The 21,179-nt window shown below is 40.2% G+C and overlaps 1 long non-coding RNA gene across 1 annotated transcript; it reads left to right on the top strand.

The window, feature by feature from the left end:
* The first annotated feature begins 291 nt into the window (after positions 1 to 291).
* On the top strand, positions 292 to 19,383 carry LOC309651749. The gene is made up of 2 exons (XR_014258360.1): positions 292 to 7,844; positions 15,181 to 19,383. It is a non-coding gene; the product is annotated as an uncharacterized lncRNA (long non-coding RNA).
* Positions 19,384 to 21,179: the final 1,796 nt, after the last annotated feature.

Consider the following 21,179-nt stretch of genomic DNA (forward strand, 5'->3'; position numbering starts at 1 on the left):
CTCAGCTGAGACAGATCATCTCTTAATGGATGTGGTCTCTTTCCTTTCAACAGGCTTAACCTGGGCTTGTTCATGGCGGCTGGACAGGTTCCAAGAGAGTGGCCGGAAGCATGCAGGGTGTCTTGAGGCCTAGGCTCAGAAGTGGCACCTCACCACTGCCTCTGTCACAAGGCGAACTCCAATTACAGGAGCGCTCTCATTGTGAGGAGCTGAAAACTTGCATTGCCACGGGGCAGCGATCCAGGAAGAAGAACTGAGGCCATTTCTACAATCCACTACAGAGAGTAAGCATCCTTTGAGGTCCACCTGCCCCCGTGGCCTTCTCTCTTAAACACTAGACACTCAGAGTGACCCCAGCATTTGCAGCCCCCCTGCATTTGCAATCTGTGTTGTGCCTCCTTATTTTTGATCATGTTATTTTATTGAGCCCAAGTGTTTCCGTTTGACTCCCATCTCTTCAACTAGTAAGCTTGTTAAAAAGCCGAGACGGTGTTTCCAGCATTCCCGTTTTAACCCAGCTGGGGTGGGGGGGGGGGGGGATATAGTAAACACTCAATAAATGTCAGCTGATTAATCAGGAATGATGTGGTAACGTGCTTCCCACACGTTACCCCAGTACTGCCCACCCTGTCACAGAGATGGAAGTCCAGGAAGTGAAAATAACATTTAAAGCACTGGCTTACAGGCTCAGATACCCCTCTCAGTACTTCACCAAGCATTTTATCTATGATTAAACATAAGCTGCTTCATATGTTTTTTTAATGCCCTTTTTCTGTATTATGCCTTTACCTCACTCCCACATTCTCTTCTACTCCTCTCTCAGCTGAGTAGCGTTAAGGGGTAACTCTTGTGAATATTTTCTGTGCATAGGTGAGAACCATTTGCACGTGTATTTCCTTTCTGTTTCTGTATTGGAGTCTTCCTGTTCAGGCGCTCCCAAACGTTAAAAGGATGTTGCCCTTTTGAATGAAACGGGGAGGGCATTTCTAATATGATTAACATATGCTTGAGAAATGTATGAACAATTGTTCAGTGTGATTACATGCTCTTCAGAAAGGGGACAATTGGTCCACATCGTTTTAAAAAGACAAAAAGAAAAGGGCTCACTCTTGGAAACATCCTAAAACCAGGGTACTTAAACCCTGCATCAGACTCACTTGTGCATCAAAATGCACCGATCGCCAGTCCTATCCCAAAGTTTCTGTTGCAGAAGGTCTGGGGGAAGGGCCTAAGAATATGCATTTCTAGTAAGTTCCCAGGTGCTACTGATGCCACTGCTGGTGGTGAGACCACACTTTGAGAACCACTGCCAAAAACTTTAGATTTATTAACTCCAGGATACATGGCATAATGATACTATAAACGTGGAAACATATTGAAGCATTGTATTCAAATATTCAGTGCCCCCTCCATCACAAGTTTTCCCCATCCCAGTTTTGAAAAGGAAATATGGATTGCCTCCTTGGTTATTAGAGACTGGCCCTATTTACTTATGCTGACTAGTTAAGATGACCACCTATTGACAGTAAAGGTGAGTGTTTCCTTGAGGACTTACTTAGTCTCATTGGTCGTTTGGAACCAAAAGAATAATGAGCGATCAGAGCGGTTGTCATCATGTTACCTGGGAATATTTTATGTGCTCAAGTGGGGAAAGAACAGACAGACAAAATTATGCAGGTAGATGTGAAATAGTACTTTTACTAGTTTAGAATATCTGAAGAGGAAGTCCAAAGTGCAGTGGCAACCTGAAAAGGTTTTCCCACCCCCAGCACTTTATACCTGATTAGATGCTTCTAAATGGTGACTCTTGAAGGGGCAACAGGAAGTCCACAGAGGCAGTGATACCTACTCTATCATCACTGACCAACAGCACGTAGAATGCACACCTTCAGCCATAAATCATGAAGCAGCTGTTCTCCTGGTCGTGGTGTCCCGAATTTGCAGTCTCCCAAAGAATCCTCGCTTGCTTAGCCACCTGTCTTGGAGCAGACATAGGGTCCAGAAAGAAAAACGTAGGACTCTGACTGTTTAAAAGTGCTTTTCTGTAACAGGCTGTAAGATACGTATTTCAGACCTGGTCATAAAATTCAAACGGTGATTCTCTGGTGTGCACCAATCTTATATCACTATTTGTTTAGACTGTGATTCAGTTGAGTCAGTGAGTCAGCTGTGATTGCTGGTCTGGGCTGGCGATCCTATCTCTCCCATCATCTGTCCCATCTGTTTGTATGAGTTAATGTTTTCTGATGGGTTATTGGTGGTGGTGGTGGTGGTAGTGTGTGTGTGCGTGCGTGTGCGTGCGTGCGCGTGCGCGCGCGAGAGAGAGAGAGAGAGAGAGAGAGAGAGAGAGAGAAAGAGTGTGTTTTCTGAAGGAGAAAGGAGGAACCTGGGGAAGAAACAGGAAAGAGGAGGATGGAAAACAGAGGGCACTATGGGACGTGTTCCCCAGGCCCCAGCTCAGAACAAAGGCTCATGCTCATAGGGACAGAACCACAAGTAAAAGCTGAAGTGGCCATTTTGATGAAGAATGTTATAACACTTAAAGGCACCACGCCACGCATGTTGCTTTAAAGCTCAGGTGAAAAAGTAAAAAGTCTATGTGAATGGGAAGACCACTTTCCATTTCTGGGAGGAAGGACCACTGCAGATGTGTCCTGAAGGAACTAAGGGGGAACGAGACAGCAGTGGGGATGTCACTGCACTTGTAACAGAGCTGTGTTCTCCTGGCAGCGCCTCTTAAGAAAGAAGACAGAAGAAGAATAGCAGCCCGAGTTCATGTGTGGCAGCCCCGTGGTGGAAATTCCCAGCCATTACATAGCACACTGGAGGGGGAACGTGGAGAGCAAGGTAGGGGCCTGTTATCACCATGTCAGCTAATGAACTAGAAATAAAGGTATCAGTGTTAATATGACTTCCCTGGTACCCTCCTTGGGGACGATGAGATGATGAATATTAATGTTATTATTAACATTATTATTGACTATATTATATAACACAATACTATGATATAAAGAAAGAATCATTATCATCATTTTGCAGATTATTGAAGGCAGTTGTTGAGATCAAATACTATTTTTATTTTATCACTTTTCATTGAGCAAAAGTTTCTTTCTTATGCTTTATTAGTACATAAACCATCCAATAGAAATAATGCTACTTAAGATAATGAATATATTATACATAAGTTATTCATTTCCCCTCAAAAATTGATTTGAAAATTTCACCGTGATATCATTACTGATATTTAGGAGTAATGCATATGAATTTTATTTATCTCTAGGAACACTTTATGGGACTTATTGTTGCTATTTACAAATATGCCAAACGTGAAGAAAGAAGAGGCTCTACTGGTAGGTTTTGCATCAGCTTTTACTATATCTACTCATGAAAGAGTGGTATAAATAAATATTTTATTATCCACCCCCTAACCTGGGGTGCCATGTTAGAACATTAGTTCTAACTTTCTCCATTAGTTGATGCTTTGACTCAGAGAGAAACACATCAAATGTTAGACCAGGAAAGAATCCTAGGTATCTAGTTTGAAGTTCTTAATTTTATAAATGATAAAGCGATTCAGAAAAGCTGACTGCCTTTCCCAGGGTCATAAAGCTCTTTATTTTTAGTATGAGGTTTAGAACTCAGGCTCCAGCTCTCCCAATTCTGTGCCGTGCCCACAAGCCACAACAGTTTAACTAAAAACCCTGCCATAAGCCTCCCTAAAAAGCTGGCAGCCTTTCAAAAACCATTTCTGGAAGTGATAGGATACATAATCGTAGCACTTCAGAAACACCAGGTTCTCAGCACCCACAGTGCTCAGTTCTCCATCACAAAGGTCTCCTCTTACAGAGGAAAGAGGTCTCAGCCCCTAAGCCAGCACTGAGCGATCTTCCTGCTGCTTCTCCTGACAACACCATTCCCAAAAAACAACAAGCAACAGCTTGCTATTTGTGGTCCCTCTTTCTTGAGTGTTTTCATTTTTCCATACTTAAGCTCTTCTCTGGCATAAGACATAGGCCCCAGTTGGGACATGAAAAAGTTAAAGACTTTTCCATCATCTTTTCCTGGAATACATCTGTGTTCAGAAAAAATCCAGAACTGGCCCCCATAGGAGGAGGGCAAAGAAAGACTGAAGAAACAGGCAGATCACTCCAGATTGGTGGGTGTCAGATTTAATAAACAAAGGAACTTATACACGAGGCTTGTCTTGGGCGCCGCAAAATGAGCCTAACTCTGCACCCGCCCGCCAGAATCTTAAGAGTTTATATAGAGGCTTTAGCAGCGTTCAGTCACGTGTACAGTCCAGGTAGGCTCACGTGACTCTCCCAAGGCTGTGACCCTGAACTGGGTCCAAGTGCGGAACTAGCAGTTCCGCTAGAAATGCACTGAAATGTGCATTTCAGGGGCTAGAGCAAGGAGCCTCCTACTGACCGGGTCTAGTTCACAGGACGCTCTGTGGTCACATCCTCTTGAGGACCTCCTCCAGCAATCAGAAGAGATTTGTTTCAGGGTTCCAAAACAACTCCACAATGACCCACCAACAAAATTCACTGCAAATATAGATAAATAGCAATATCTCCTAAGTCATAGAGTCTAAATGGAATTATGAAGCCTGCTCCAAAAATAAGAAATTCATTAAGCTATAAAGAAACTCATTAAGCTATATATTTTATTACAAAGGATATGTTCTCTGAGCAATAAGACCAAAGAAGATATTATAATGGGTATTACAAACAGCTAAATCTTTGGAATGAGACTAATGAGTCTTTCCATGACAAGGTCCTAAAGATCTATCTACAATTTATGGTGGGATCTCCAGTGGCACTGGAACATGATTTTGAAGCCTTTTCCAGTGTTTACAGGACATGTTCATCTTTCACCCTGTAATCTTATTTTTAAACTTAGTCATATTCTCATGAAACTCTATATTAGAGGAAATATCTAATATTGTGAGCAACAATATGGCATTAGATGTAAACTCTACAGCCAGATTTCCTGAGTTCAAATTCCAGCTTCAACCCTACTAGCTATATACCCATAGGCAAGTGAATTAACCTCTTTGTGCCTCAAGTTTCATTCCCGATAAAATATAGCTAATACAGTAACTCCCTTTTAGGATGAAATACAGTTGATTAGACTAGCATGCATAAAGCATTTAGAAGAGTGCCCAGCACAGAGTCAGTGGCATATCAATTACTATGATTTTATTCTTATTCTTGATCACAGTGACAACTGCCTTAGAATTAGTTTTGTGTGTGTGCAGGACAAAGGCAACTAATAAATGTTTGAATGAATGAAGCAACAGATGAAGATAATATTAAGGGCTTGTTTTAAAAACCTGATTTTAATATTCATAATAAGTCATTCCCAATAGACTGAGCCCCAAACATTGATTCTTTGGGGAAAGAATCCACCGACTTCTGAACCTCATACTCTGGACCTAACATCCCCAAAGAGCCTCCTTAACAGTCAGCAAAAACACCTTACTGCATAATCTATCCCCATGTAATCAGTTGAACAGTGTCAACTTGGTGGGAAATGGCTTTACTTTTTTCTCCATTCACTGCTTTTAAATACGCTCAGTTGGATCTCCATCTCTTGGTCCTTGTTTCAGACAGATCCTGTAGCTTCCAGATTTTTACAAGTACGAAAAGAACGCAACCCCATTGCGTTAATGGTAACTGCCGTGCAGGGATTAAAGGGGTCTGGTCCAGTCTAAATCTAGTGCAATCTCATCTCCAATCCCAAGCCGCTCTCCAAATACCCCAAATCGGGCAGCCATGTGGGGAAGGAGACTGGCCTGTTCCCTGCCGTTTCCTCCCCATCCTCCCCCTTCTACTTCTGGCTTTTCCAGGGTCTGGGTTGAGGAAGATCAAGTTAAAGGAAAGGCGTATTTTTTGTTTGCTTAAATTACTCTGCATTTTAGTTCTTCCTTGGTTAATACTGGCTGGCCATCAGTGACCTCTTTTGGGCAGACATCCAAATAACTAGCACTTTTGTGAGGTTCACGGGAAGCTTCTTTAGGAGTTTTGCAGGTACTCAACACTGCACAGTTCCCAGACAAAGGTGATCCAGGTTTTGGCTTACCTCTTGAAATTCTCCCCATCCCTAATGGTATATCTCCTCCCATCCCAATCTAAGACTACAGTGTTCTCTTGCCACAGCAAGGTACCTTTGGGAGAGGTAATTTTAAGATAGCTCTGGGACTTCCCTGGTGGTCCAGTGGGTAAGACTCCGCGCTCCCAATGCAGGGAGCCCACGTTCAATCCCTGGTTGGGGAAATAGATCCCGTGTGCATGCTGCAACTAAGAAGCCCGCATGCTACAACTAAAAAAAAAAAAAAAAAATCCCGTGTGCTGCAGTTAAGACCCGGCGCAGCCAAAATAAATTACATAAATAAATAAATATTTTTTAAAAGATAGTTTCTACCTTCCACAGCACTCTCAAGCCATAGGAAACTCAAACATCCTTTCCATGCCAAACGATGACAAGGTGGGCTACTACCCACTCATTTTGCTCTGTCATTATATGTGCTCCATCTGCTGTCCTACCTTCAAAATTCCCCAGGTAAGAAGTAGGCCCCAGTCTCCATACATCAAGGAGCACCTTGATCTCTCTCTCCCAGGGAAGGCATAAGGGCTTCCATGTTTCAACAAGTTTCTAGCGGAGGAGAGAGCTGCCGATTTCCTCATATTCTAGGGACCTGCAATATCACCCTGTAGCTTCCCTGCACCCTCTCAGTTGGTTTGAAAGAGGTGTTACCTTCTTTTTACCTGAAGTGAGTGGGAAAATGCCACAGTCCTTCCCAGTTAAGCCAACCGCTCTCTACCTTTGTGTATTCCCTGCTTCCCTCCATGGGAATGAGGTAAGGAGTAAAAGGGTGATGATCCCAGGACAAGTCCGGTCACAGGTTAGTAAGTTCACAGAGTATCTCCTGGCTTATATTACCTTTGTGCCAGGCATGGAATTGGGGCAACATCCCAAAATCAGCAAGGAAAGTATCTGAAATGTTCTATAAAGGAAAAGTAAAAGGGAAGGAGGGCAATTCTTTTCCGAGGTCATTAATACAATATGAAAGATGGGCCAAAAACTCATATGGTAAATAGGAATGAAAATGTCTGTGAACCCTACTTTTATCTACAGCAGAAGTCAGCCTACCAAGAACAAACATTTGGGAAAATACTAAAGCAGTAAGTTATTTTATCTTGGTATTAAAAATGCAGATGCAGTGAATAATTGATTAAAATTGCGTTTGATAGACTGAGCATCCTTTACTATATTATGAGCATTCAGTTATGTGCACTGTTGGTTCTAGAATTTTAGAAAAGGGTCAACTCTTTAAATAGTTACTTTTCTCTTCATTAAGTTAAACTAATATACAATTCTTGGATTTCATCCTTTGCCCTCAAGGCAAAAGTTCTTCATTATTAAAGCATTTTAATTTAGAGTTTATATATTCACCACTTAAACTTTGCTGTTCTCTACTTAATTGTGAAATTTCAAAACATTCATTGATAAGAGTTTTTGTTAGGTTGACCAGATATCAGAATGATTTATAAGCAGCTTCTGATTTATACAAGCTTAACATGTATTATATATATGGGGGAGAGACAGAAAGAGAGAGAGAGAGGTGCTCGGGGCGGGGAGAGAATTGTGAAGCCAAATGCCATATGACCAAAGAACTCTTCTTCCTTCTGGAAATTCTATTCTCCCATCTCTTCAACCTCTTACTGCCTAGAAACGCTCCTAACTATATCTTTATTCTGTTTTCACCTAGGAACTATATCAATGAGATTCAGAATGGGTTCAAGATACCATCGTTTTTCTGTCAAGAGGCATTAAGAGAGGTAAATTTCCACTGCTGTAATTTATTCTTCTGCAGTAGCGACACTCTCCTGCCCTTAAAGAGTATCTCTATCCCTGATCCCACCCACTCATCACTCCTTTTTAATTTCTGTTACAAAAATGTGGTCGTAAGTATTCCTGCAGCTCAATATGAATCATATTTGAATTTTTCCACAGAAACATTGGTTTAGTTCAGTGCTGTTGGGACACCCAGAGACTAATGAGTCATTGGAGAGTTGGCCTGTGGATCCCACCACCTGCAGTTGTTTCTACAGTAAATCGTGTCTGGAGTTCCAAACAATGGACGTGAAATGCTAAGTTAGAGATACCCTGTGTTCTTTACAAATAACAGAAAGATCAAAGAGGGAAAAAGCTCCTTATAAAGTTCAGCCTTTTCAAATGAACCACATTGCCATCATGTGTCATATAGAAGTTATCTTCAGAATTCCCTATTTTATATAAAGCAGCAAACTTCCCCTTGAAATTAGTTCTTGGTCCAATGAAGAATAAGATCTTCCTTCATGTCTTCTCCATGATCTAATAAGTTAATCTGCTCTACACTCATCTGTTCTTAACATCTTTACTTTTTCCATCTCCCCTAACATTTTCTGTTATATTTCTGCCTCAAATTCTAAAGTTCTGGTAACAAGCTAGTTGATAGTAGAACCACCTTCCTACTGTCTTTTTTTTTTTTTTTTAATTTATTTATTTATTTATTTATTTATTTATTTTTGGCTGTGTTGTGTCTTTGTTTCTGTGAGAGGGCTTTCTCTAGTTGTGGCAAGCGGGGGCCACTCTTCATCGCGGTGCGCGGGCCTCTCACTATCACGGCCTCTCTTGTTGCGGAGCACAGGCTCCAGACATGCAGGCTCAGTAGTTGTGGCTCACGGGACTAGTTGCTCCGCGGCATGTGGGATCCTCCCAGACCAGGGCTCGAACCCATGTCCCCTGCATTGGCAGGCGGATTCTCAACCACTGCGCCACCAGGGAAGCCCCCTTCCTACTGTCTTTATCCCACAACTTGACAAAATTTAGTTACCCTTAACCCTGCTACAGGCTAATGTTACCTGGATATTCTTTCTTTTCCACCATTCACCAGCAGGCTTCAGATGGAAGCCATGCTTAAAACTGCCCTAAGGTCTAGGAATCCAAGAGCAAAGAGCTTAGTTTCAGCATCCATGGTTTCATGACAATTTGGGGAGGAATGGTAGAGGTTCTTGAAGTTTTCACCAGAGTGAGTAGAAATTTCTTGAGGTTGGAAACTCTTGAACAGAAGACATTTTTTTTTTACAAGTTTTGTTTATCAAAGTGATACATGCATATGGTCCAAGATGATACCACTTCTATAAGATTTGTTAAGTCTCAAAATATCCCTACTCCTCATTTCCCCATCCATAAAATGCTCACTTTCAACTCTTTTAGCTGACTCTTGTTTTTTACCCCAAGAACGTGCTTGAACGGCTATTTCTAGATTTTTTTTTTTCACTTTTAGGCATTATCTATTAACTGTGGAAGATAGGAATTTAGCTTTTTTTTCTCCTTCTAGCTCCCAAATAGCAGCACACTCTCCATGCCCCAGTAGTCTTAAAACAAAATTTTGATTAGATATTCAGTGATTATATTATCATACTTACGTATGTAATTCAGGACTAAGCCATGTAATAAGCTATGATTGAAATTCCTTCCCTGCTCAATATTTTACCTACCCTGAAGTAGGGTAGGTAAAATAATTATTTGGAGTTTTTCCCATTTGTTTAGCTTTCTATGTACTTACCCCTAAGTCAACCTCAAATCCTTCCTTACCTGTCTAAACACCCTCTCATCGCATTTATTTACATTAGCTATTCTATCAGCTTCATCTTCTTAAAGAAATCTCTTCCTAAAATTCCAACCTGTTCTAACCTCTGCCAGCTATTCTTGTTGCCTGATAAAGAGTTTTGATCTGGAGATTTCCATTTACTCTCAAATGAATAGAGCTCCTCCTCTCCTGAGTTGAATCTCCTGTTTCTTAGATACAATGTCTCTCTTTTTCTTGGTCCACGCCTTTGTTTTAATGGAATACATCCTTCAGTAGCCTCCCAAGAAAGGGAGTAAATGTTTTAAGATGGCCCTTATACTTCACTGGCAATTCATCTGTCCTTACACTTCATTGGCAATTTGGCCGAGTATAGGTTTCTAGGTTGGAAGTGATTTTCCCTTAGAATGTAGAAGTTACTGCTCCATTGTTCTTTGTCAGCATTCTTTTCCTGAAATCTGCGGCCATTCTAATTCCTGTTCCTTTTTATAAGATTGGTTCCCCGCCCGCACCCGCCAAAGGCTTGTGGGATCTTCTCTTTATCCCCAGTGTTCTGAAATATTATGATGGACCTTGGTGGAGATCAGTTTTTAACAACTTTGCAGATTCCTCCCTCTGACCCCTTGATCCTATATGCCTGCTCCCTCTCCCCACAGACATGATCCTGTAGGTTTATTCCTTGGAGAGGGTAATATAGGGGGTCTCTGGATTGGGGGACATCTTGGTAATACCTAGTATATGCCTATTCATCTTTTAATCTCAGCTCAAGGGTCTTCCCCTTTGAGAGCATCCCTGGTTCAACCAGCCTGAGTCAGTCACTCCCTTTTTTGTGCCACTGCTGTGTCTCATATTTACCTCTATTATGGACCTTATAACACTATATTGCATTGTCTGTTTCATTTACAAAAATCAAAGTCAAGGATAATGTTTTATTTCACTATGAAATATTCTTCTGATCCATAAAAGGAAGTAAATTGATTTCTTATATTATGCTAAGTGCTTTATATACTCCCATTAAATCCTTAAAATCCAATGAGAAATGCATCATAATTTCTATTTTACAGCTGAGGAAACCAAACCTTAGAGAGGTTAAATTACTTCTACAGGACACGCAGAGAAGCAGCGGAGCTGGGATTCAACCCCAGGCCGACTTGTTTCCAAAGTTAGCAGCCTTTCTTCTTTGCTCTTAAATGAATCAGTGTGTCCATCCTCCTTGCAGGTTCCTCCTCGTACCTCCTGTAGTGGTTTCTAGGGCTGCTGTAACAAATTACAACACATTTGGCGGCTGAAAACAACAGAACTTCATTCTCTCATAGTTCTGGATGCTAGAAGTCTGAAATCGGTGTCCTGCCATAGGCTCTAGGGACAATCTGTCCCTTGCTTCTTCCAGCTTCTGGTGGCTGGCTGTCAGCACTGCTCATGGCTGCACTGCTCCAATCTCTGCTCTACTTTCACATGGCCTTCTCTTCTCCATCAGTATCTCCCTTATATATCTCGTATAAGGACACTTGTTGTTGGGTTTAGGACCCCTCCAGATAACCCAGGATGATCTCATCTCGAAATTCTTAATTACATCTGCAAAGACCCTTTTTCCAAATAAGGTCACATTCACAGGTTCTATTATTAGGGGAACCACCATTCACAGGTTCTATTATTGGGGGAACCACCATTCAATCCACCATACCTCCATCCTCTCTTACCCCTTTGAAAAGAAACAGCACTGTTTGGAAGAAAGACCTTGGCTTTGAAACAGATGGACTTGCATTCTAATTCTAGCTCTGCCTCTTACTGGCTGTGTGATGTTTGATCAGTAACTGAAAACCATGAGCCTTGCCCTCTTCTTTCAAATGGAAATATTTGTTTCACAGACTGATTTGAGGATTAAATGAAGTAAATCACCTAACACACAGTGGATAGGAGTAACTGTTCATTCTCTCACTACCTTTATACATAACCCCTCTCAAAGGCCAAATCACAAACTGAGTGATACATACTAGATTTTATTTAAAAATCACTGAAAATAAGTTCACTTTTTAAACACAGCCATCGTTTGAACTCTGCACATTTTGCTCTTAGCTAGTTTCCGTTTTCAATTTCCTTGGATCTGGTTCTGATCTTAATATAGGTAAAAGTTGCATGGCTACGTAGTCAAGATATGAGTTTTAAAAGATTTTTGCATTTTTCTCAAAACTAACAAATATTTAAGGGATGTGTATTATGTGCCAGTTTGTAAGTCTCAAAAATGTATTATTTTATGAGATATACCTCATCCTTTTAATCCAAAATAGCATTGTCTAACCAACTCTATTCACCACATTTAATACTAGACTACTTTTGGCTATTTCCAAAACCGGAATTTATCCTCAAGGAATGAATATTTGATACTCCTGAGTACATTTTTTTAAATGTGATAAGCAGCATAGTTGGGTGGAAAGAATAACAAAACATAAATCAGAAGAACTTGCTTCAAAATCCAATGTGTTGGGCTTCCCTGGTGGCGTAATGGTTAAGAACACCTGCCAATGCAGGGGACACGGGCGGGTTCGAGCCCTCATCCGGGAAGATCCCACATGCCACGGAGCAATGAAGCCCATGCACCACAACTACTGAGCCTGCGCTCTACAGCCCGCAAGCCACAACTGCTGAAGCCCGTGCGCCTAGAGCCCATGCTCCGCAACAAGAGAAGCCACCACGATGAGAAGCCTGTGCACCGCAACTAGAGAAAGCCACGCACAGCAACAAAGATACAACACAGCCAAAAATAATTAAAAATTAAAATTCATAAAAAAAAAAATTCAATGTGTTATTACCAACTGTGTGACCTAAGGGAAGTCATATAATCTCACTGAACCCATTTTTTCTTCTACAAAGAATGATGCAGATACCTGCCTTGTTAACTTTTAGAGTTGTTGTTAATACATGCTCCACGGAAAAAATATACAAAGCCTGGACTGGGCTAGAAATACGAAGTTGAATGTGAGGAACACAGACCCTGACCCTCCCTAGTGGACAGAATCAAAATAAAATTATATCTGTGAAAGCATCTAAAAATTTTTTTAAAGTTATACGTGTTACTGGACCCCTCATGTTCCCAGTAATGATGGTCATCCTAGAATCATGGGATAATACAGAACCCAATCTTAAGCCTCTTTATTTATGATTAATCATGGGAGTAGGTAATACAACAGCACCTGCCCAGACTAAAGGGGTAAGCTCCTAAAAGTTAATAAGGGCTAAATCTCACAATCCATTGCAACAGCTTTCAAAATTCTCTTCCAGTTCTGCAATTCCCTCCTGTATTACATGCCCTGTATGACCCTTAAAAATTCTTATCATAGTTTGTAAGGGACCGTCTAGAGCATCAGACTGAAGATGTTGCCCTCCTACCAGACCCCAGAGTTATCTGGTGGTCTGGTGGGCCCCTGCAGCATGCAGTGCTGGCCCAAGAGCATGTGAAACCCTCCTCCAGGTCAGACTACAGCCTTGTGGTCTATAAACTATACTATAATACTATAAATAGATTACACAGTCTAACGTAGCAATTAAAGGAAAGATAAAGAAGTGTAACTATAACCTTTCCATTAGCACAAAGGCAAACTACAACACATGTTAAGAAATGCAGGACACTAAAAGAAAGTGGGATGCACCCAAATAAGACACTGCTCTGGAGTACTGAAAAGAGAGAAATGCAGACCGAACAATGAGGCAGCTTTGAGATTATGTCCTGCTAACCTTAAATATATTTGCTCCATTTTAAGATCTCTTCAATCCCATGAAAATATAAAGCACAGTCAGTGTATCATGAGCAAGACTCACTCAGCACACAGCTAACTCCACTTGCCAGCCTTCCTTGTGGTCAGGAGCAGCCTGTGATGGGTTTCTGGTCAACGGAACGTGAGCAGAGGGTAAGTAAGTGCCTCACTTCCAGGCCTGGTCCACGGGCATCCTTCTGGCTGGCTGGAGGGAAGACACCCTTGGATGCCTTGTGGGGAAGAAGGGAGAGTCTCCATCAGTCTGTCCGAGTTACCCAATGGAAGAGGGACACTCGACTCATTTGCTTACCCTTCCAGTACCATCGTGGGAACAGGAAAAAAGACTTCTACTACATGTGAGACTTCATAACATTTTGGAAGTTAAGACACTCTAAATAATAGATTCCAACAGAAATTCCTTTAAAAAAAAAACAGAGCATGTGTTTTGAAAATATTGTGAGTCACACTACTGTCACTGCAGTTCTTGGGAGGACATAGAGTCGTAGTTAGCAGCGTGGGCTCTGCATCAGACAGGCCTGAGCTTGAGTCCACGTTTACCACTAGGTAGATTCATGGTATTGACTGGGTTACACTAAGTCTCAGTACTTTTTTTAATGTACAATATTTGGGATATTAATGGGGTCTATTTCATAGTACTGCTGTTTATCACAGTGCCTGGCACATAATAAGTGTTCAAGAAAAGTTGTCTCATTATTGAGTGTATATCGTTCCAGGTAATTTAAAAAATTAAACCGTTCATAGTCATTAGGGCTGTTATGGAGTCATTCAGGTTCTCCTTCCAGACAAAGGGTAGATTATACTTCCCTTCCCGCCTCTCAGAGTTATATGTATTCATATGATAAATTTTGACCAGTGAAATATGAGTGGAATTGACATATATCACTTCTAGGTGGAAGGTTTTTTTAATAAATTTATTTTTTTATTTTTTGGGCTGCGTTGGGTCTTCATTGCTGCGTGCGGGCTTTCTCTAGTTGCAGCGAGCGGGGGCCACTCCTCGCCACAATGCTCAGGCTTCTCATTGCGGTAGCTTCTCTTGCTGCGGAGCACGGGCTCTAGGTGTGTGGGCTTCAGCAGTTGTGGCACGCGGCCTCACTAGTTGTGGCTCGCGGGCTCTAGAGTGCAGGCTAAGTAGTTGTGGCGCACGGGCTTAGTTGCTCTGCGGCATGTGGGATCTTCCTGGACCAGGGATCGAACCCGTGTCCCCTGCATTGGCAGGTGGATTCTTAACCACTGTGACACCAGGGAAGTCCCAGGTGGAAGTTTTAAGAGTCAGCATTTAAAATGCTACCTCTGTTTTCTGCCGCACCACTGGCAATTACCCAGCTAGTGGCTGCTCTGTCAGCTTGGGTCCTAGAGCCAGCCCGTAATGTAGCATGGCCAAGAAATAAATCCTTGTTATTTTAAGCAACTAGAGTTGCTGGAGTTTTTTATTACTAGCCCCTTCTGACCTATATAGGAACAAATGTTCATATGGGTAAGTTAGTTTTAAAAATAGTTCCATTGTTTTATAGCAACCTCTAATAATAATATCTGCCAATTGCAGAGTGTTCACAATATTCCAGAACTGCTATATGCTTTACATGTGTTTACTCATCCATTTCCACAATAACCCAGTGAGATGTCTACACTGTTCTTACCCCCACTTAGTAGGGGCAGAATAAGGCCTTGCCCAAGGTGACATATCCGGTATAGACTAGAAACCAGTTTCAAGCCAGCCCATCTGACTCTCGATGCTCTGCTGTTCACCTTGCGTCCCGTTACCTCCTGCAGTGAATGCTGTGGTGACCTCCCAGGTCCCTGCTTCAGGACCAAGGCTCTGGTTTCATCAGTTGTCAGAAGCACTGACCGCTGGTGGGCTAGCTCCGAACACCCTGGAAATCTCCCTCAGGCAGAGAGCTGCCTCCCCCAAGTGGGCCCCTCCCTGAAGGACCGGCAGAAACTGCTGCCTCGGCATTGAAGTACAACTTCTCCCTTTGCCTTTTTCTACTTCCCTCACTTCCACTGTTCCCCAAAGCATTCCCAAATAAATTTCCTTCACATAAATCTCATCATCTCAGAGTATGTTTCCCAGGAAACCAGAAAAACAATACCTCCCTATTTAGCCCTACATGTGTCCTGAAACATACACAGACTACATTTTAACTCCATGCACAATTAATTGCCAAATGACTGTCACAGACCATGTGAGTTCAGGGAAAATAAAGACAATCAGGCTGTCTGGAGAGAATTGGAATGATGCAACTTCTCACAAGTTAACGGAGACATAGACTCTTATACTTTCTCCATTGAATTCAGTACACTGCATTTCTCAAAAATGTCACCTGTAGTTACTAGATCCAGAAAAATGTCAAAAAAAAAGAACCACATATTTGTATATAACAAATGATGGTTGGTCTGTATTATGACATTTATTCGTACCTGTAAGCAGAAATGGGAAATTGTCTCAAGGTTACGTAACTCATGAGCTGGTGCTCTTCATCTCTTTCATGAAGACAGATGTCTCAGGAGACTAGAAGCCATGGATCTCTGCCGTACCAGATATTACGTATCGATGTGTTTTACTTATACATAAGAATACTATTGAAGACTGATGTCTTAAATTGATTTTGATTTCTAAGAAATGATCAGTAGAACCTAAAATTTACTCCATACCCCATCAGCTCTCTCTTGCACATCTTATCTTACTTGACATCTAATTCCAATAAAATTTAAAGACAGCCAAAGTATTACTTCTGGTGTATTTCTTTTACCATAATTGAGTATGTCTCACAATTTAAGTTCTATCCCATTATAAACTGTCTACATTTACATGTTGTAAAACTTGAAACACACATGAAGTTCACAGGTGTAGTAACAAACAGGCCAAATTATAAAACCAAGAGTCTGAATGAATCTATGTAATTTAAGATAAACATTATTACGTATTTTACCTTGGTATAAGCATATCTTGTGCATTGTACATTCTGCTTATATATCTTCACTACATATTAATATAGTTCAACAGCTAATGTTATATAGCGTTCAGGAGAAGTTAGATTATTATATTTCCTTCTTTATGGATTGATTATCTTAGTCTGCTCAGGCTGCTGTAACAAATACCATAGACTGGGTGGCTTAAACAATAGAAATTTATTTCTCACAATTCTGGAGGCTGGAAGTCCAAGATCAGGTTGCCAACATGGTTGGATTCCTGCTTTGCAGACAGCCATCTTCTCCTTGGACCCTTACATGGTGGAAAGAGAAAAAGAAAAAGCAAACTCTTTAGTGTCCTGTCTAAAAAAGTGTTAATCCCATCATGAGGGCTCTACCCGGATGACCTAACTTCTTCCCAAAGGCTCTATCTCCAAATACCATTACGTTGGTATTAGGGCTTCAACATAGGAATTTAGGGGGGGAAACAAATATTCAATTCCTATTTTTCACCTAACCAAAGAACTATGATTTCAGCAATAAAAACTTAAAATTGAGAAGCTTATATTGCCCATAGAATTTTGAAAGCGTTTAAATCAATGTGGAGCTTGCATTTACAAAACAGGTAACAAAGCACTTTGTTACCATCATTTCGAAATGTAAATAAGAATTATATTCCTTATTGGCTGCTCTGATTTTACTGAATGTACATTGAATTATGTTAATGCTTCAAGGGGAAAAAAATTTTTCATTCTTATTACTACCCATTGAACAATTGCTTCATTTTCATAGAATTACAGATAGGAATACAAAACATGCACCCTGTAAATTAGGGTACTACTTGAGAGTAGCCTCTTGGAGTAACCAAGGAAAGAATAGCCAGAAAGGGTGGAAATGTTAAATTATAGGATATTTTCAGAAAAATACAACCTTTGAAAAAAATTGCAAGCGCCTGAGACCATTCAAACTAATCAAAGAACTACCATCATACTAGTGGTTCTCATGAGATTTGATTTAATGCCTAGAAAAGAATTATCTAAAATTAGCATATCAATTATTTGCAGGTAAACAGTTGCTTTTTCTCCATCTTGAGGGTGTTCAAAAACAAGTTGTTTACTGAAATAATTGATAAATCTCCTCCCAGCAATTTTATTTTATAAATTATCTTGGACATATGAAAGCAAAGTTTGCTATGTACTCCCCTCCCAAGTGCCTTCCAATCAGCTAAGCCACAGTCCCGTACATTTGTGGTATCAACTGCTAGCCTTCCACCTCATCTTGGTTATCTGAAAAACATATAGTACGCTTTTTCATTCAGTGAATGCTTCTTCCATCAAAATAAATTTTGGCATTAAAATACCTAAACATCAATATCAAAATATTTAATTTAAAGCAAGGTCTGAAAAGGCCATGTGTCTAAATATAATAAGATATTTTCCTGACTATACATCTTATGAATAATTCTTTGACCCCATCTTGGCATTGATGGGATAGAGTCATTCAAATGCGGTGTGGACGCCTAAGAGGGAGAACATCTTAAAACTTGTCCTTGACTCTCAACCAGGCACATCCACCAACAACAATCCCTGAGACAGAACCAGTGAAAGAAAGAATAACCATCATGACTATAGAAAGTATTTTTGGTTAAGAGGATATATTAAACAGAAACATAATTTCTATTTTCAAAAAAGTTACAAAATAGTTTCCTCTCCAAATAGTTATTAATAGTATTAAACTTCATTAAATTTCTTTTCAAATGATTACAAATTCTCAATAAAAAATGGGCAAATCTTAAAGATTTTATTGAAGTACGTAGTTTAGAAAACAAGGCAATTATCAGCTGGGTATATATTACTTCATATGAATAAATGACCGAATAATTGTTTTTTCGGCCGCGCTGCACAGCATGAGAGATCTTAGCTCCCCGACCAGGGATCAAACCCACGCCCCCTGCAGTGGAAGCGCGGAGTCCTAACCACTGGACCGCCAGGGAAGTCCCTACATAATCATTAAAGAGAATGATATGGCATACTGGTTCTGAACTTGGGCTCTGGAGCCAGAGTATCTGAGATCAAATCTTGACTTCAGCACTTCCTAGCTGTGTGACATTGCCATTAGGTAAACGAGCCATTAACCTAACTTCCTGTGCCTCAGTTGCCTCACCTAATAAATGGAGAGGATCATAATTATACCTACCTCATAGAATTATTATGAAGATTAAATGTATTAATACATATAAAGCAGTTAGAACAATGCTTAGCACATGGTAATTTCTCAAAAAGCATTAGCTACCCAGTGTTGCCAGTTAGTTTTTCCAGGCAGAAATTGACATAAATTCCCCCAACTTTGTGTCCTAATTTAGATACTCATGTAATCCATTATGTGTACGTATAATGTTTTGAAAGCTTCCTACCATTGAAAAATGTGTATATAACATCTGGACATCAAAAAAAATGAACTGACTTTGTTAAATGCTTGGTATTGTAAAGAATTGTGACCTACTTACTTCTGGTCTGTGAATAGCCCAGCCTTTCATACCTGAAGTTCAGAACATAAGAAACACCACACTGAGCTGCAGCCCCAGCTTTGGCTGCTCATCGTTCTCTCTTTGACAGTGGTACCCAGAAGAAGGCTCCAGGGATAATATGGCTGCCCTCCAATATAACCAAACGAAAGCATTCAGGAACGTACACCAACAACCTTGTATACCTTCCCTGGGACCCATCAAGAATCTGTCATTCCTGGGACTTCCCCGGTGGCACAGTGGTTAAGAATCCTCCTGCCAATGCAGGGGACACGGGTTTGATCCCTGGTCCAGAAAGATCCTGCATGCCATGGAGCAACTGAGCCCATGTGCCACAACTACTGAGCCTGCATGCCACAACTACTGAAGCCCATGCGCCTAGAGCCCATGCTCCACAACAAGACAAGCCACCTCAATGAGAAGCCTGCGCACCACAACCAAGAGTAGCCCCTGCTCGCCGCAACTAGAGAAAGCCTGTGCGCAGCAACAAAGACCCAGCGCAGCCAAAACTAAAATAAATAAATAAATAAATAAAATTTTTTTAAAAAAATCCCCATCATTCCTTAATTTATGCCAATCCTTCTTACATCATGTGCCATTTTGAATCTATTCCACTCTAGGAGGATGGCAAGCTAAATACATGTCTACTTTCTTTTTTATATTTATCCTGAAAACTACACTTTTAATCCTCACTAAAAGATTTTGTTCTAGAATTACACAAATTAGTAAATAAATGTTAAAGTGATAAGAAGTGTCATATACCTAGCATATGAGTTGAAAGCCATTCTGGATATTCTGAACTTAATTTCTAGAGAACTTTATTAATCTGATAAAACCTGTAGGGGTGTTTTGTTTTTGTTTTCATTTTTCTGAAAACCCAGTTATGCTCATGATTCTGTTTATTCAGATCAATGAATTCTTCACCTGGCCAATGAAAACGCTAAGACAATTGCAGTTCATTATAAGAGAAGCAATGGATCTTTCCTGAGCATAGTTTCTTATTTTATTTGCTATAAATTGTCTATTTGTATATCAATATACGATGATTAGTTTTATGTTTCTGCCCTTGTGAGATGTTATATAATTAAGCATATAAAATGACTTCTTAGTTTTACTTCCTTAAGATGTATGATAATTAGATCCATAAACTTTAATTTTAAAGACTTAGTTTCATTTAACATGGGTTCCAGTATTCCTGTAAGTAAATCATGTTGGGAGACATTAAGTGTTCAATACCTAGAGCTGTACTTTATACAGCAATGGAGGAGAGTTGGTAATACATGTCCCTTAAATTTAAAGGTGTGCTTTTCTTTTATATTTGCAATATTCCTTATTATATAAAATAAAATAAGCAACCCATCCTCCACATTTTTTTCTTTAAATGCACAAATCAAATAAATAGAGCTTTAATAAATACTATTTATGAAGAGCATTGTTAGGCCCTAAAATTTTTTTTCAAAATCTTGTCCTGAAGTTAACATGACAAAAGTTATGACCCTGAAATTATACTCCTAGGAATTTACCCAAGATAAATAAAAATATATTTCCACACAAACACTTGCATGTGAATATTCATGGCAGCATTATTTTTATTAAACAGAAAGTAGAAACAATCCAGTCCGTCAACTAGTGAACTGTCAAACAAAATGGGATCTATCCATACAAGAGCATGTTATTCAGCAATAAAGAGGAATGAAGTGCTGATATATGCTACAATGTGGATGAGCCTCAAAAATATTATGCTAAGTGAAAAAAGCCATGTGCAAAAGACCATATATTACATGATTCTATTTACAAGAAATGCACAGAAAAGGGAACTCTATGAGACAGAAAGTAGATTAGTGAGTGGCTGTCTGGAGCAGGAGGTGAGAATGACAAGGGTTGAGTGCTAAAGGGAACAAGGGATCGTTACAGAGCGTTGGAAATAATCTGAAAGGGAATTATAATGATGGTTGTTTAAGTCTATACATTTACTAAAAAATCATTAAATTATGCAGTTTAAACAAGTAAATTTATGCTATATAAATTACACCTCAAGAAAGCTGTTTAAAGAAAACAAGATAACATGGAACATCTGAAAATGTAAAAGGATATAGCTGACTTTTGTTTCCAACGACATATGCACAGATAGGCTTCAAAACTGCCCCCAAGGGCAGTGCATAGGTTACTTTCAGTTACACGCTTGACTGAGCAGGAAAAAATGCGCATGGACTTCAAGTCCGCGATGTCCCAGTACTGCTGTGTTCTCTAATACTGTGATAAGAATCACTTATAGAAGTCCAATCTCAGGAAATAGCTCTACCAGTTCTCACCTCTGAATTTATCAAACTGCCCA

This window comes from Balaenoptera physalus (genome assembly GCF_965194825.1).
Source record: "Balaenoptera physalus genome assembly, chromosome: 21".
Taxonomy (NCBI): Eukaryota; Metazoa; Chordata; class Mammalia; order Artiodactyla; family Balaenopteridae; genus Balaenoptera; species Balaenoptera physalus.